This window comes from Schistocerca cancellata, chromosome 8 (genome assembly GCF_023864275.1).
Source record: "Schistocerca cancellata isolate TAMUIC-IGC-003103 chromosome 8, iqSchCanc2.1, whole genome shotgun sequence".
Taxonomy (NCBI): Eukaryota; Metazoa; Arthropoda; class Insecta; order Orthoptera; family Acrididae; genus Schistocerca; species Schistocerca cancellata.
The window spans coordinates 206,997,509-207,013,530 of NC_064633.1; the positions used below are offsets into that span (position 1 = coordinate 206,997,509).

The following is a 16,022-nucleotide window of genomic DNA, read 5'->3' on the forward strand; positions in this document are numbered from 1 at the left end:
GGAATGCTTTGTGTCGACTGTTCTCTGTTTTCGAGATCTGCCACCTTAGGCGACTCGAGAGACACACTACTTGTCTGACGAAATGTTATTGTGTTGTCTGATTGACGTTTAATTGATTAATTGTACTTATATTTAAATGCATTATGCAATATGAGACACGATCACAAATGTTTACGTAATGTTTTGAATGTCAAAAATCAAATGGCTCTGAGCACTATGGGACTTAACATCTATGGTCATCAGTCCCCTAGAACTTAGAACTACTTAAACCTAAGGACATAACACAACACCCAGCCATCACGAGGCAGAGAAAATCCCTGACCCCGCTGGGAATCGAACCCGGGCGTGGGAAGCGAGAACGCTACCGCACGACCACGAGATGCGGGCTTTTGAATGTCATTTTCTTGTACTCACTGGGTTGTATTTCAACAGCTTTACTTTAATTTCATGTTCCTTGCTACAAAAATGTATCGTATATGAAGGTTTGAAGACCGTCTCTGCAACGGGCATTCACGAATCCATGTTACTTCTATTTACAATGTAAATCGTAGCATCTGATTGATACGAATCGGCAACGCCCATGGGCTGTCAGTACTGGAAGACGATCAATAAAGCATCCCCTTCTCACGTCCTCTAACCCGGCTGTGGCCTCGCTATTTACCCATCTGCTCCCGACGTAAGTTATTAAGTTTGCTTACTGTTAACTGACGGCCGAGTTCACTAACGTCAACTAGAATTAAGCATATCTTGAAATATCACCGTCTCTGTACATATCTTTGTTACAGAATAGGAAAATTACACTCCTGTACTGTCCTCGCAGCATGGTAGTGCCCGATGCGCAGTGACTGGGCGAGTTCATTCGTTTGTTTGGAAGGGGAGGCCAACAGTGTTGGCCACTTTTCAGCCGGTCGGCGATGCAGAATTGAGGCGCACAAACCGCAAACTTTCTCAAACGATTTTACATAAACTATTCAGTAAAGAAAAATTCATTTCAGCCTCACTTGTACCTTTATATGTCAGTTTTATTATGGTGTGTCCATCATTTCGTTAATCTACATCTACATTTATACTCCGCAAGCCACCCAACGGTGCGTGCCGGAGGGCACTTTACGTGCCACTGTCATTTCCTCCCTTCCCTGTTCCAACACACCCTCTCGAAACCTGGACAGCAAGCTACACCGCGATGAAGAGCGCCTCTATTGCAGAGTCTGCCACTTGAATTTGCTAAACATCTCTGTAACACTATCACGGTTACCAAATAACCCTGTGACGAAACGCGCCGCTCTTCTTTGGATCTTCTCTATCTCCTCTGTCAATCCGACCTGGTACGGATCCCACACTGATGAGCAATACTCAAGTATACGTCGAACGAGTGTGTTGTAAGCCACCTCCTTTGTTGATGGACTACATTTTCTAAGGCCTGTCCCAATGTACCTCAACCTGGCACCAGCCTTACCAACAATTAACTTTATATGATCATTCCACTTCAAATCGTTCCGCACGCATATTCCCAGATATTTTACAGAAGTAACTGCTACCAGTGTTTGTTCCGCTATCATATAATCATACAACAAAGGATCCTTCTTTCTATGTATTCGCAATACATTACATTTGTCTATGTTAAGGGTCAGTTGCCACTGACTGGGACCCTAGGACCACTGCAAGGCGTGACTACAGCATATTTCCAACATCTGGAACAGTCCCAAACTGCGCGACATCGCCCCCTGCTCGAGATATGGTGCACCTATTACTAGGTCACTGTCCATAGCCCAAACATTTACATCGAGTGGGATGTAGTAACATAGCAATCTGTGAATGTGGAGAAGAAAGTTTCGCTGATCATGTCGTTCTCAGATGACTCATTTTTCAGATAGGAAGAGATAGCAGACAATTAGACAGCGAGCTACAAGCAATTGTGAGTGACCAGAACATGTGGAGTAAAGTCAATATGATAGCACATCGGATACCTAAAAGACAGCTGCTTAAGAAGAATATAGTAATTCCAATCCCAAAGAAAGCAGGTGTTGACAGATGTGAAAATTACCGAACTATCAGTTTAATAAGTCACAGCTGCAAAATACTAACACGAATTCTTTACAGACGAATGGAAAAACTGGTAGAAGCCAACCTCGGGGAAGATCAGTTTGGATTCCGTAGGAATGTTGGAACACGTGAGGCAATACTGCCCCTACGACTTATCTTACAAAATAGATTAAGGAAGGAAGGACAAAAATTGTCAGCTACAATGAACACCCCCCCCCCCCTTATGGCCTCTAATCTATCTTTCCGGCAGAAAGAAGATGCTGTGATACACAAAAGATTAGCTTTTCAGAGCATTCACACAAGGTTGGCGCCGATGGTGACACCTACAACATGCTGACATGAGGAAAGTTTCCAACCGATTTCTCATACACAAACAGCAGCTGACCGCCGTTGCCTGGTGAAACGTTGTGATGCCTCGTGTAAGGAGGAGAAATGCGTACTATCACGTTTCCGACTTTGATAAAGGTCGGATTGTAGCCTATCGCGATTGCGGTTTATCGTATCGCGACATTGCTGCTCACGTTGGTCGAGATTCAATGACTGTTAGCAGAATATGCAATCGGTGGGTTCAGGAGGGTAATACGGAACGCCTTGCTGGATTCCAATGGCATCGTATCACTAGCAGTCGAGATGACAGGCATCTTATCCGCATGGCTGTAACGGATCGTGCAGCCACGTCTCGATCCCTGAGTCAACAGACGGGGACGTTTAAAAGACAACAACCATCTGCACGAACAGTTCGACAACGTTTGCAACAGCATGGACTATCAGCTCGGAGACCATGGCTGCGGTTACCCTTGACGCTGCATCACAGACGGGAACGCCTGCGATGTTGTACTCAACGACGAACCTGGGTGCACGAATGGCAAAACCTCATTTTTTCGGATGAATCCAGGTTCTGTTTACAGCATCACGATGGTCGCATCCGTGTTTGGCGACATCGCGGTGAACGCACATTGGAAGCGTGTATTCGTCATCGCCATACTGGCGTTATCACCTGGCGTGCTGGTATAGGGTGCCATTGGTTACACGTCTCCGTCACCTTTTGTTCGCAATGACGGCAGTTTGAGCAGTGGACGTTACATTTCTGATGTGTTATGACCCATAGCTCTACCCTTCATTCGATCCCTGCGAAACCCTACATTTCAGCAGGATAATGCACGACCGCATGTTTAAGGTCCTGTACTGGCCTTTCTGGATACAGAAAATGTTCGACTGCTGCCCTGGCCAGCACATTCTCCAGATCTCTCACCAATTGAAAACGTCTGGTCAATGGTGGCCGAGCAACTGGCTCTTCACAATACGCCAGTCACTACTCTTGATGAACTGTGGTATCGTCTTGAAGCTGCATGGGCAGCTGTACCTGTACACGCCATCTAAGCTCTGTTTGACTCAATGCCGAGGCGTATCAAGGCCGTTATTACGGCCAGAGTTGGTTGTTCTGGGTACTGATTTCTCAGGATCTATGCACCCAAATTGTGTGAAAATGTAATCACATGTCAGTTCTAGTATAATATATTTGTCCAATGAATATCTGTTTATCATCTACATTTCTTCTTGGTGCAGCAACTTAAATGGCCAGTAGTGTAGTTTGCTACTAAGCAGGTAAAAGTACACTCTAAAGAAACTCTTACAGTCAGTTGACTTTTTGCTTCGGCTGTTAGTTGCTAGATACATACTATTATCAAATACGGCTGAGAAATGCGAGCCACACGAGTATTTGACTGGCCTCTGATTGTCGATTGTGCCTTAGGTGTTAAGGTAAGATGTGCAGCAAAATAACAAACAATTTTACTTGTTCCAGTCACTGAACCCAGCGAACAAACATGTGTACGATAGCAAGTGAAATGATCGTGCAGACTGTTGAACTTCATTTTGTGAGAAAAATGAGTGGTTAATCGTTTCTGACAAACAACTTGGATGCAAAGTTTGCAAAGGAGTAGAAAATATCAGCGTAGAAAGATATAAACTAGGCATGAACATTGCCTTGGGCTACTGTACTGTATTATCTTCATGAGATTCAAGAAAAGAAGAGATTTTTTCTTTGCGGAAAAAACATTTAAACTCAAAGGAAGCTCCGCACGTCAAGCTTCTATCCAAATACTACTTGGTGCAAAGAATCAATATTTCAGTGATTTTGGGATGGCTCAAATGGCTCTGAGCTCTATGGAACTTTAACATCTGAGGTCATCAGTCCCCTAGAACTTAGAACTACTTAAACCTAACTAATCTAAGGACATCACTCACATCCATCCCCGAGGCAGGATTCGAAACTGCGACCGTAGCGGTCGCGCGGTTCCAGACTGAGCCCCTCAGTCACAGCGACCAGTTGATTTTGCGACCGAAACTGATTTGTAAGAACTTAAAGGAGGTGACGTGAGCCGCATTTTACATTCTGGGAATTCGTGTATTAATATTATTATTCATCATACTGCACAATACGTGAAAAACACAGCCGGTCTCATTACTGTGAAGCTCTCAAACCAGTAGAGGAGCTGAACAACAGGGGAATTACACTGGAAACTGGAACAAAAAGCAGACGTATTTAGCCCAGCAGATTTATTGACTGTCTAAAACAGAGAATGGAGAATCGTCTTCTGCGGACAGAGGATACTGCTATCTCTGGACGTGTGGAAATGTCGGACTTATCGACTTGTTCTTAAAATCGTGGAATAACATTTGGTGAAACCTTACGTCGTCGTTTTGGCTTTCTGGAGATATGGATACTTAGAGTACTTGCCGATTATTTGATGGAGAAGAAAATACCAGCATGCCTTCTGCCTCTTCTCAATGCAGTGACATGAGTTCCTATTCCTACTAGTGAATGTGAACGTGGGTTTTTGCAAATGAATCTCATTATCACACTTACAACAGCTCCATTCCAGCTTTCTACCGTCAGCAATCTGACGTTCGTTAAACTGGTTGGCCCTCTATTGCAGTTGTTTCCAGCTATGGATGGTGCACACTTTTGCTTTACTGTATTGCTATTGTTACCAGGAGTAAAGTAAGACGGTATGAAGACTACAGAGGTCATGAACTGATGTCAGTCTGGAAACTGTTATAATACTAGGCAGTGTTAATTACAATGTAGTTAAACTAGCTGTTACTCGCTTCTTCGCTCCCGTTCCAGTAGTTTTGTTACGGTGAGTGATGGCGAGTAAGCAAGCTAGTAATTTTACGATATGTTTGTGTTTATAGACAGGTACGCGTAAAAATGTACGCAGACCGGTATGTAGGTACATAATGAATGTGTTTCTGTTACTTTACTGTGTGTGGAATCTGAGAACATGCATTTCATTTACTAATTATTCAAGGTGTATCCAAAAGAATCGTTCGATTTGGCACGTCTGTATTTCTGGAACTAATAAACATGTACAATGAATTTTGTTTTTTGATAAACGGGAAACTCAAAAAGTTTTTTTTTCATATCTCTTCATAGGTGTTCAGTATGCCTCCATTGAGATGCACGGCGTATGTCAGTGCAGTATTCAAATTGTCCCACACTGCAGCGAGCATGTCTTGAGTTACAGCTTCCACAGCTGCTGTTATGCGACGTCTCAGTTCATTCATAGCTGTTGGTAACGGAGGCACATAAACAGAGTCTTTTATAAATCCTCACAAGAAATAATCGTACACAGTCAGGTCCAATGACCTTCGAGGACAGTAATGTAGGGCCGAATTATTTGCTCCAGTGCGACCGAGCCATCGTCCAGTAACCCTTTGATTTAAAAACTCCCGGTGCCCCGTCCTGACGGTAAATGAAGTCGTTCGAATCAGTCCTCAACTGTGGTAAAAGAAAGTTCTTAAGCATATCGAGAAGTGTGCTTCCTGTAAAAGTGTTCTCGGCAAAAATATGGACCATACATCTTTTTTCGTGAAACTGCAAAAAACACATTAAATTTTGGAGAGTCACTCTGATGCTGTACAACGTCTTGCGGTTGTTCTGTACCCCGTATCCTCACATTTATGAAAGTTCACTTTTCCATTTAAATATAATGTTGCCTCGTCACTAAACACTAAGCGTGGAAGAAAACTGTTTTGCCAAGAATGAAATTACACAACTCCACACGTTGTTGCTTGTCACCTTCACGAAGAACTTGCTGAAGCTGAATTTTGTACGGTTTCATGTGTAAACGTCGACGCAACACTCGCCAGACGGACATCGGGGGCATGTTCAGCTGTCGAGCTGCACGGCGAACGGATTTCTGAGAACTCCTTGTGAAACTACGGCGGATGCGTTCGACATATGTGTCAGACACTCGGGGACGGCCGGGTGATTTGCCTTTACAAAACAGCCTATTTCTCAGAACTGTTCATGACATCGTCCAGTGTTCTGTGCTGCAGGAGGATCCACACCATACCTAGTACGAAAGTCAGCTGAACAGTTATTACTGACCCGCACTGCGCAAAACATAGAACACAAAACGCTTTGTATTGCCCCGACACCATTTTTACTAGAACTGAAGTGATCGCACACTGCTGCTGCTACCTAGTGCGAACCGTGTAAAACTCGGGAGTTTGATCTATCCAACAGTATGTTGTTCACGAACATATCAAATGGTTCAAATGGCTCTGAGCACTATGGAACTTAACTTCTGAGGTCATCAGTCCGCTAGACTTAGAATTACTCAAACTTAACTAACCTAAGGACATCACACACATCCATGCCCGAGGCAGGATTCGAACCTGCGACCATAGCGGTCGCGCGGTTTCAGACTGTAGCGCCTAGAACCGCTCGGCCACTCTGGCCGGCCTCACGCACATATCACAAATAACATAAAAGGTATGATTTTTTAAAATCGGTTGATTCCTTTTGATACACCCCGTATTTAAAAAATGTCTCGATTCATTACATTCGTGCAGCAGTAAAGGTTATTTTTCCACTGCAGCAACACATACCAACCATTTCTCTCTCACATTTTAATGTATTATGGTGCTTATATTTTTTATCCATCCCCCTATGACCATTAATTTATGATTAACATAGTCAGTTAATAGATCATAATGAAACGCAGCCTCACCAAACGCCTCCCAAGATCCATACGTAAGGTTAAGACTCTGTTTGTCGTACAGCCATTAAATGACGGCATCACTGTGAGTCTTCAAACGTCTTGGAAACTGTTAAGAGACCCGTGACGCTCAGCGGCTGAAATGCGACGGGCTTGAGTCTCTTTTAATGTCACTGTAGCTCTTTTTAAATGTGGTTCTCGGGCTTACCGCCCGATTTTATTGTTTATCTCCACCAGAACTTTCCAGCTATGGCAGGTGGTGTAGGAAATCAATATCGCGAAGCACTCGCACAATAACATTGGATTTGCAGTTTCACGGAATAATCTATAGACACTAAGAATCACCGACAATCGCACTAGCGTCGTCACCATTCCACACACATACACCACTTTCAAAAATGTTAATTGTACTCAAAAAGATATAACTTTCTAAAGTAGCCTATGGTTTTCCTCAGGGTTTAGGCTTTCTCCATACCAAACGTTACTGAAACTGGTTCAGCAGTAGAGTCGCGAAACCGTAACAGTGAGTTACTTTCGCAATTAATAATATTGGTATTATCACGGAAGTATGGAGTAAACACGCTGAGAACTGAATAAGCATTATACTGATTACGTTGAATCACATTACGTAGAACATAGCAACCAATAAGAGCATTTTCAAAAATATGATAAAGGTCTAAGGCGCTGCAGTCATGGACTGTGCGGCTGGTCCCGGCGGAGGTTCGAGTCCTCCCTCGGGCAGGGGTGTGTGTGTTTGTCCTTAGGATATTTAGGTTAAGTAGTGTGTAAGTGTAGGGACTGATGACCTTAGCAGTTAAGTCCCATAAGATTTCACACACATTTGAACATTTTTTGATAAAGTTCAAATGAGAAAGAGTAAACAGCTTTTTCAAAGATTTTTCCTTAATTTGCTTAATATTCTTCAAATCAATAAATATCTTATACTACACACCTTGTAAAGTAGCCTACCTTCTTCATCAGGATTCAAGACATCTCACTGGAAATTTCATGCACATCAGCTCACCAGTATAGTAATGAAAACATAACAGGCGGAGATACTTTCGCATTTATAATATTAGTATGGGAGTATGGATTGCCATGGATTAAACACATTGATGATTGTAAAAGCATTGCATTATAGCTTTTACCCACGACTGCGCTCGAGTATCAGTAAAATGAAATGAAATGTGCCAATGGCTTTATTGGCCGGGAGACACTGTTGGTACGTTCGAGAGCTTGGTGCAAGTATTTTTATTTGACTCCACTTCGCTGACTTGCACGTCGATGATGATAAAATAATAATGATGGCAATGCACACACCCAGAGGCGAGTGGAAAAAAAAGCGGGTGGGAACTGTTCGCGTAAATTTGAACGCAACAATGAAATTCTAAGCGACGCTTGATGATCAGTGGCAAAAATGTGACAGGCTTGTGCTTGATATTACTATGGAAGTGTGGATCAAACACGTAGAGCAGTGGTTCCTAACCTGGCGGTGATTACCCCCTGAGGGGTAAAGTGTAATAATTCTGAGGGGTAAAAACAAAAGGGTGCAATTGTGTTTCTGTCACGAAACTAAATCATTTTTAAAACATTAGTATACTGTCATCATCCCGTAATATTGCACTGCTGATAACATATCACTAATTACATATTTTCAAATACTAGCATCAACTCATGAGAGTGTTGTGGAGGTTACAACTTCGTAAAGGAATGTATGATTATCTTCGTCACGTAGTCCACCAACTACATACATACTTGGTACCATGCATCTAAAACAGTTAGATTGAGCACATACATCACATATGTTTAAATGTGTCGTGAAATGCTTTCTTCGAATGATAGGTAGTTCCCAAAAAGGAACAGAAGTTGCTTCATTATTTAATTCGCTACATTAACAAACTAATTCACAGCACAACAGTAACTGCATAATGGTTACTACTCTGCTGTAGGGCCGGCACTTTATAGTTCTTATTATTACTATTATTATTATTATTATTATTATTATTATTAGCCGCTAGTAGTGGCAGTGGTCAGACACGAAGCGTTGGCAGCTTGAAGTCTCCCTGTTTCTGCCAGTTCAGAAGTAAGAAGTCCAGCAGTCAAGTGATTTACAAACGGTAGGCCTAATACCATGGTGTTTCAAAATGAGTATATTGGTTTTAAGGCTTTGTATCACTTATTATACTCAACTTACCAATAGAAATAATACATCAAATGAAAGAGTAACTCAAGTAGTTTTTCTTAGAAGAGTACAATCCGAGCACCATTCGTCATCCATCTAGTCGATAGGTGACTTCTTCTGAAACCTTGACAAGCGTGTCTGGAGTTCAAATGGCTCTGAGCACTATGGGACTCAACTTCTGAGGTCATTAGTCCCCTAGAACTTAGAACTAGTTAAACCTAACTAACCTAAGGACATCACAAACATTCATGCCCGGGGCAGGATTCGAATCTGCGACCGTAGCGGTCTTGCGGTTCCAGACTGCAGCGCCTTTAACCGCACGGCCATTTCGGCCGGCGTGTCTGGAGTAATCGCTACAACAATACTATTTCCGACTTTAGTCGGGAAGATCAGCTGGTAGCGGAGACACATACACTTGATCCTTTATGAACCCGCAAAAGTAAAAATCACGTGGCTTCATACCGTGTGTGAACATGGAGGTTACACAAAACAAGTCCTGTCATCAAACTCCTTGTGGCCAATCCAGCGGTCAGGCACAATCACACACTGAGTTATGCCAGTGAGGCAGCGCACCATCTTGCTGCCAAATCAAGTTCTGTGATTCAGCTTCTTCCAATTGAGGAAAGAGCCATAGTTCTAGCGCTTCAAGGGAAACATCGGTTGCAGTTGCTTCACTTGATAATAAAGACCCATAAACTTCCAGCCAGAGTATGGCATAAAAAACATTCAATTTTAGGGAGTATCTGCAACCGCGTCATCTCAAGGGAATTTGCTGACCCCCAGATGCATACATTATTTTTGGTCACATCTCCACTAAGCTGAAGTGTCGATTCATAACTGAGGACCCAGAAAATCTTCATCCTCTCGCAACAAGGGGTGTTGTAACGGGACATCCTCCTCTAGCATTACCTTTCCTCAACAGTAGTTGTCGATACCAGTATTATTTTTCGAACTTTGGGCAGTTCAGTATTATCTCAGTTGGTTTTCTGAAAACTTTCATGTAATTTTATATACAGTATGTTATATTTCTAGCTAAATTTATTAAAAGGAATTACTGTATAAAATATTTTAGTCTCGATGTTGTAATCGATAATTACTAATTCTGAATGTACATTTGAAATTACGAATTATTGGCACACTTAAAATTTCTGTTATTAAGTACGAAATACTGTACTGGTTACTATGTTTATTTCTGGATTAATTTATGAAATAATAATCGAAAGTAATAATGTAACAGAAACTAGTAGAAATTCATTTGGTGAGAAAAATTGTAAACCCTTTAGAATATGAAACTTCCTGGCAGATTAAAACTGTATGCCAGACAGACTCGAACTCGGGACCTTTGCCTTTCACGGGCAAGTGCTCTACCAACTGAGCTACCCAAGCAACGACTCACGCCCCGTCCTCACAGCTTTAATTCCGCCAGTACCTCGTCTCCTACCTTCCAAACTTCGCAGAAGCCCTCCTGCGAACCTTGCAGAACTAGCACTCCTGGAAGAAAGGATATTGCGAAGACATGGCTTAGCCACAGCCTAGGGGATGTTTCTAGAATGAAATTTTCATTCTACAGCGGAGTGTACGCTGATATGAAACTTTCTGGCAGATTAAAACCGTGTGCCGGACCGAGACTCGAACTCGGGACCTTTGCCTTTCGCAGGCAAGTGCTCTACCAACTGAGCTACCCAAGCACGACTCATGCACCGTCCTTTACAATATGGTTATTTCCTCAGAGTGTGAGGGTCGCAAGCACGCCTCTGATGTGATCAGACGTATTTTTGTATTTTGTGCGAACAATGTAATTTCGGCTTTGTGAATGTGAAAAATCAAAAGACAATGTGATATACTAAAATGTGAGAAAATGTATTAATGTAAAAACAAAAATTCTGCAACAACAATATTCAAATTTATTTAGATCAATCCAACCGTGAGGACCTAAAATGTGACATTTTCAGCTTCAAGAATCAGAGCCTCAGACAAGAAGGAGCCAACTCTACGTGAAAAGCTAAGTAAACTAAAAAGTTTATTGTAATCTTTGCTCCTCTCAGTTCTTCATAAAACACTAATGTGGACCATATATGGAATTAGGAAGGAGGGAGATTACAGTGTCAAACCTCACTATGGACAGTTAGCTTCCTTTTCAGAGAAGTAATTTTACGTAACACTTGCAATGGTCTGAGAATTGCTTCATACCTCCATGAAAAAGCTTTTTTTGACATAAACCTTAACATTAACTGGAGTTTAAGAAAACACCAACAAAAACTAAATATCATCTGCTTCTAATCATTTAAAAAAAGAAATTGTTCAAAAAATTATTTTTCGTTATAAACTTTAGTTAGGCGCTGATGGTGATTGGGGTGTAAGCTACTATCTGATTGTACTCAGGGGTAATGGTCTCAGAAATGTTAGGATCCCCTGACATAGAGGATAGTGCAAGCATTGTATTCATTAGCTGAATTGTATTATGTAGGACACAGCAAACAATAAAAGCATTTTCATAAATGTGATAGAGTTCAAAAGGAAGGGAGTAAACAGCTTTTTCAAATAGTAATTATTTTCCATATTTCGCGTCGTATTCTTCAAATAAGTAATTATGTTGTACTACACACTTTCTAAAGTAGCCTTCATTCTTCCTCAGCATTCAAGCCATTTCTATACCAGATATTAACAAAATCGGTTCAACGGTTTATTCGTGAAAGTGTAACAGAGTTACTTTCGCATTTATAGTGTTAGTATGGATTTATAATATTAGGTATTTTTTCAGTAAGAAAAGAGCACTGAATACATCTATACTGACAACAGCTAGTCATGAAATTATCATTCGGCGAATAATTTGGAACAATATTTCATACAGCTTGTTATCACAAATGCCATGTAACACATTTTCCTTTCGCTTATTTGTACGGTATATTTCGTGAACAGCTTTTTTATACCCTTACACACTGCACTTTTATCTAGGTTTCGTTAACACATGCTGATAAAAGAAGGATAAAATTACTACACATTCTAAGAGTTATTTTGGTACTGCACTGTTGCTGTCGTGCATAACTGACATTACATAGGACTAAACTAAAATTAAACTAAACTCCTCCTGAACAGGTCATGAAAGCCCAAAGGCACCGACCGGCCGCCATGTCATCCTCACCAACAGGCGTCACTGGATGCAGATATAGAAGGACATGTGGTCAGCACACCACACTCCTGGCCATATGTCAGTTTCCAAGATCTCTATATCTAGACGCTGCTAAGATGTAAAACTGCTGACTACTGCTGAACACTTAATAAGGCAGCAGATGTATTTCTACTTGAAACTTCAACATCTAACGACAAGAATTACTATAAGAATAATTTATTGCACATCTTGAGAGCAAAGACTGACACTGTACTAGTGCTGGTTCCAAGCACAATGCATGTTACGGTTGCTCTCTCCACCTAGCTTAGACGTAATTCTCACTCAGAAAAGACCAATGAACACCACAAAGCCAACAGATATACGTAGAAGACCTCTTTTACCAGTATTTACCAGTTTCACATCTTAGCAGCGTCTACATATAGAGATCATCTAAGGCTGTGGAAAGTAACAGCAAAACATTAAAATTATACTTTACAATACCTGTCCCTTCAGACAGGTCTGCATGTCAGAAGGAACAGAGCTCGAGCAAAACAGTGATGATAACGTTGAACACGACTGTCATTCTCCCTATTACGGGAACCCTAACGTTGCGACTGTGGACAGTGTGGCATATTGACGTAATTATGGAGGGTCGAATCAATCTGGGAAGCGTGCATGGCTAGCCGAGTAGTTACAGTGACCGCTCGAGACAAGTGGGAAATCCGGGTTCGAGTCCCGTTCTGGCGTAAATTTTCATGTAGCACCAGTAGGTAGCATCTCTCTACTTAATTCAGCTGATATCAAAGAACTTGCAATCAGTTAATAAATTGCGTAATATTTCGTACAGCTGTGGATCGTCAGCAACGTCTTTCATGCACCTCTGCAGGAACAGACATTTTGTAATTAGTGCTATAAGCCTAGGCGGACAAAACAACAATAATAATAACGACGTCGAACACACATTTTCATTCTCCCTTTGCGGGAATCCAACTAATATTGCGAGCATTCGGGAATGTAGACTGTGTGGCATATGCAGGTTAGGATCGGTCCAGGGAACACGTACGGATAGTTAAAATGGTTAAGACGACCATCGATCGGAAAATCCAATTTCGAGTCCTGGTCCAGCAGAAATTTTCGTGTTATCACCAACAGGTGTCTCTCTACCTAGTACAGTTGATGTCAAAGAATTCGCCATCAGCGAATAAATTTCGTAAAAGTGAAATGACCATGATCGAAGTAAAAGAAAGAAAATGGTTTCTATGTTCATAGAACAGAAATCTTCCGTTTATAACAGTAGCCCCCTTCATCAAGGAATTCAAATGTTGCTAGCACCATATAAAACGACGTATTTGTTCTTTTGGGGGGTATTTTATAACTATTACATAAATGAAAACCTAGGATCATCATGTCCAAGGTTAAGAAAGTTGTTTGTTTGGGAACTGTAAATAAACACAGATTGTAGAAAACACGTTTATACACCAGCGTTACATTTCCCGATTTTAACTACAAGTTACACAACAGCGCGGTCCTGTCGACAGATTTTTGAAGCATAAGTTTATATAACCATGGCATTTTCTTAACATGCAAGATGTAATACGAAACACGGCATTTTAGCTTTAGAACGGTCGAATCCAGTATCGCGTGAAAGGAAATTAAGGGTTGACAACTAGAGCCACAGGTGACCAAACAACGAGATTCAACGCAGAAGTGGAAAGAGAAGCGTTAGAGCAGCGCCAACACCAGGCACGTTCATAAATCACTATAGCTACGCATGCAGAGTAACGACAGTTTTCTGGCACTTACAAGTAGCTCTCTGCAGCAACTTAAACGAACCTAATACGGGCGGAAGATCACCCTATCCTCGACGCGACAGGCGAAACACTCACTCTTCGCTACACCGCCGTTTCAGAGCTCCAGTCCCGAACCTCACCGAAGCGAGCCGAACAGCTGCGAGTCGCGCAGTCTGGCAGCGCCGGCAGCTGGGGTTTATCGATCACTTGAGAGACCGAAAGCACACGGGGAGACGGTTCCATGGATTTCGGCTCTTTCCGCTGACGTTCGGCCTGGAGCTCCGGGACAGATTCTGTCGATAATGCTGGGGCACGAAATATTTACGGAACGTCAGCTGCGCGGTAAATAGACGCACTGCTATGGCGCACGGGGTGGGTGTGGCTGTCCACACGGGGCTGGGGAATTTCGCCGGTTGCCAGTCGCATCGCCCTTAGCGAGACGGAAAAAGGGCGGCGGTAGCCGCAGTGCTATAGGCCACGAGAATCAGTTGGCCAGCTCACATGGGCGGTGCGGCAGGTTTGCCTAAAGCACGCGATAGAGCTGTGAAAGTAACGAATAAAGTTACTAACAGAAGTAGTACTTGTTACAAATGTATCGTTACTCGTTACTTTCGTAATGGGATCCATTCACATTCATACGATTACATTTTGGTACTTAGATGTATTTCATATACTTGAATCCATTTGAAGCAGGTTTAGAATGAATAAAAAACAAAAAAAAACAGTAAATTTTAAGGTATTTAATGTGGAGGTTAAAGACAAATTTTACAGATGCAACATACCATATATGTATTTTAAATAACTGGTAAGCAAAGTGAAAATAATGTTGCCAATACTTTAATCAACCTAAAAAAATCATTTTGTGCTATATTTAAAAGTAGTAACGAAATTATGAACTTATATATATATATACACTCCTGGAAATGGAAAAAAGAACACATTGACACCGGTGTGTCAGACCCACCATACTTGCTCCGGACACTGCGAGAGGGCTGTACAAGCAATGATCACACGCACGGCACAGCGGACACACCAGGAAGCGCGGTGTTGGCCATCGAATGGCGCTAGCTGCGCAGCATTTGTGCACCGCCGCCGTCAGTGTCAGCCAGTTTGCCGTGGCATACGGAGCTCCATCGCAGTCTTTAACACTGGTAGCATGCCGCGACAGCGTGGACGTGAACCGTATGTGCAGTTGACGGACTTTGAGCGAGGGCGTATAGTGGGCATGCGGGAGGCCGGGTGGACGTACCGCCGAATTGCTCAACACGTGGGGCGTGAGGTCTCCACAGTACATCGATGTTGTCGCCAGTGGTCGGCGGAAGGTGCACGTGCCCGTCGACCTGGGACCGGACCGCAGCGACGCACAGATGCACGCCAAGACCGTAGGATCCTACGCAGTGCCATAGGGGACCGCACCGCCACTTCCCAGCAAATTAGGGACACTGTTGCTCCTGGGGTATCGGCGAGGACCATTCGCAACCGTCTTCATGAAGCTGGGCTACGGTCCCGCACACCGTTAGGCCGTCTTCCGCTCACGCCCCAACATCGTGCAGCCCGCCTCCAGTGGTGTCGTGACAGGCGTGAATGGAGGGACGAATGGAGACGTGTCGTCTTCAGCGATGAGAGTCGCTTCTGCCTTGGTGCCAATGATGGTCGTATGCGTGTTTGGCGCCGTGCAGGTGAGCGCCACAATCGGGACTGCATACGACCGAGGCACACAGGGCCAACACCTGGCATCATGGTGTGGGGAGCGATCTCCTACACTGGCCGTACACCACTGGTGATCGTCGAGGGGACACTGAATAGTGCACGGTACATCCAAACCGTCATCAAACCCATCGTTCTACCATTCCTAGACCGGCAAGGGAACTTGCTGTTCCAACAGGACA

The 16,022-nt window shown here is 42.9% G+C and overlaps 1 protein-coding gene across 2 annotated transcripts in view; it reads right to left on the bottom strand.

Moving 5' to 3' along the window:
- The window catches only part of LOC126095226 (protein PTOV1 homolog), a 316,247-nt gene extending 301,987 nt beyond the window's left edge, over positions 1 to 14,260 (bottom strand). Inside the window, exon 1 of one of the 2 annotated variants that reach the window (XR_007521937.1) lies at positions 14,147 to 14,260. The gene's annotated coding sequence lies outside the window, so the exon portion shown is untranslated. The remainder of the gene's footprint in view (positions 1 to 14,146) is intronic. The other variant, XR_007521939.1, reaches the window with a different exon arrangement.
- Positions 14,261 to 16,022: the final 1,762 nt, after the last annotated feature.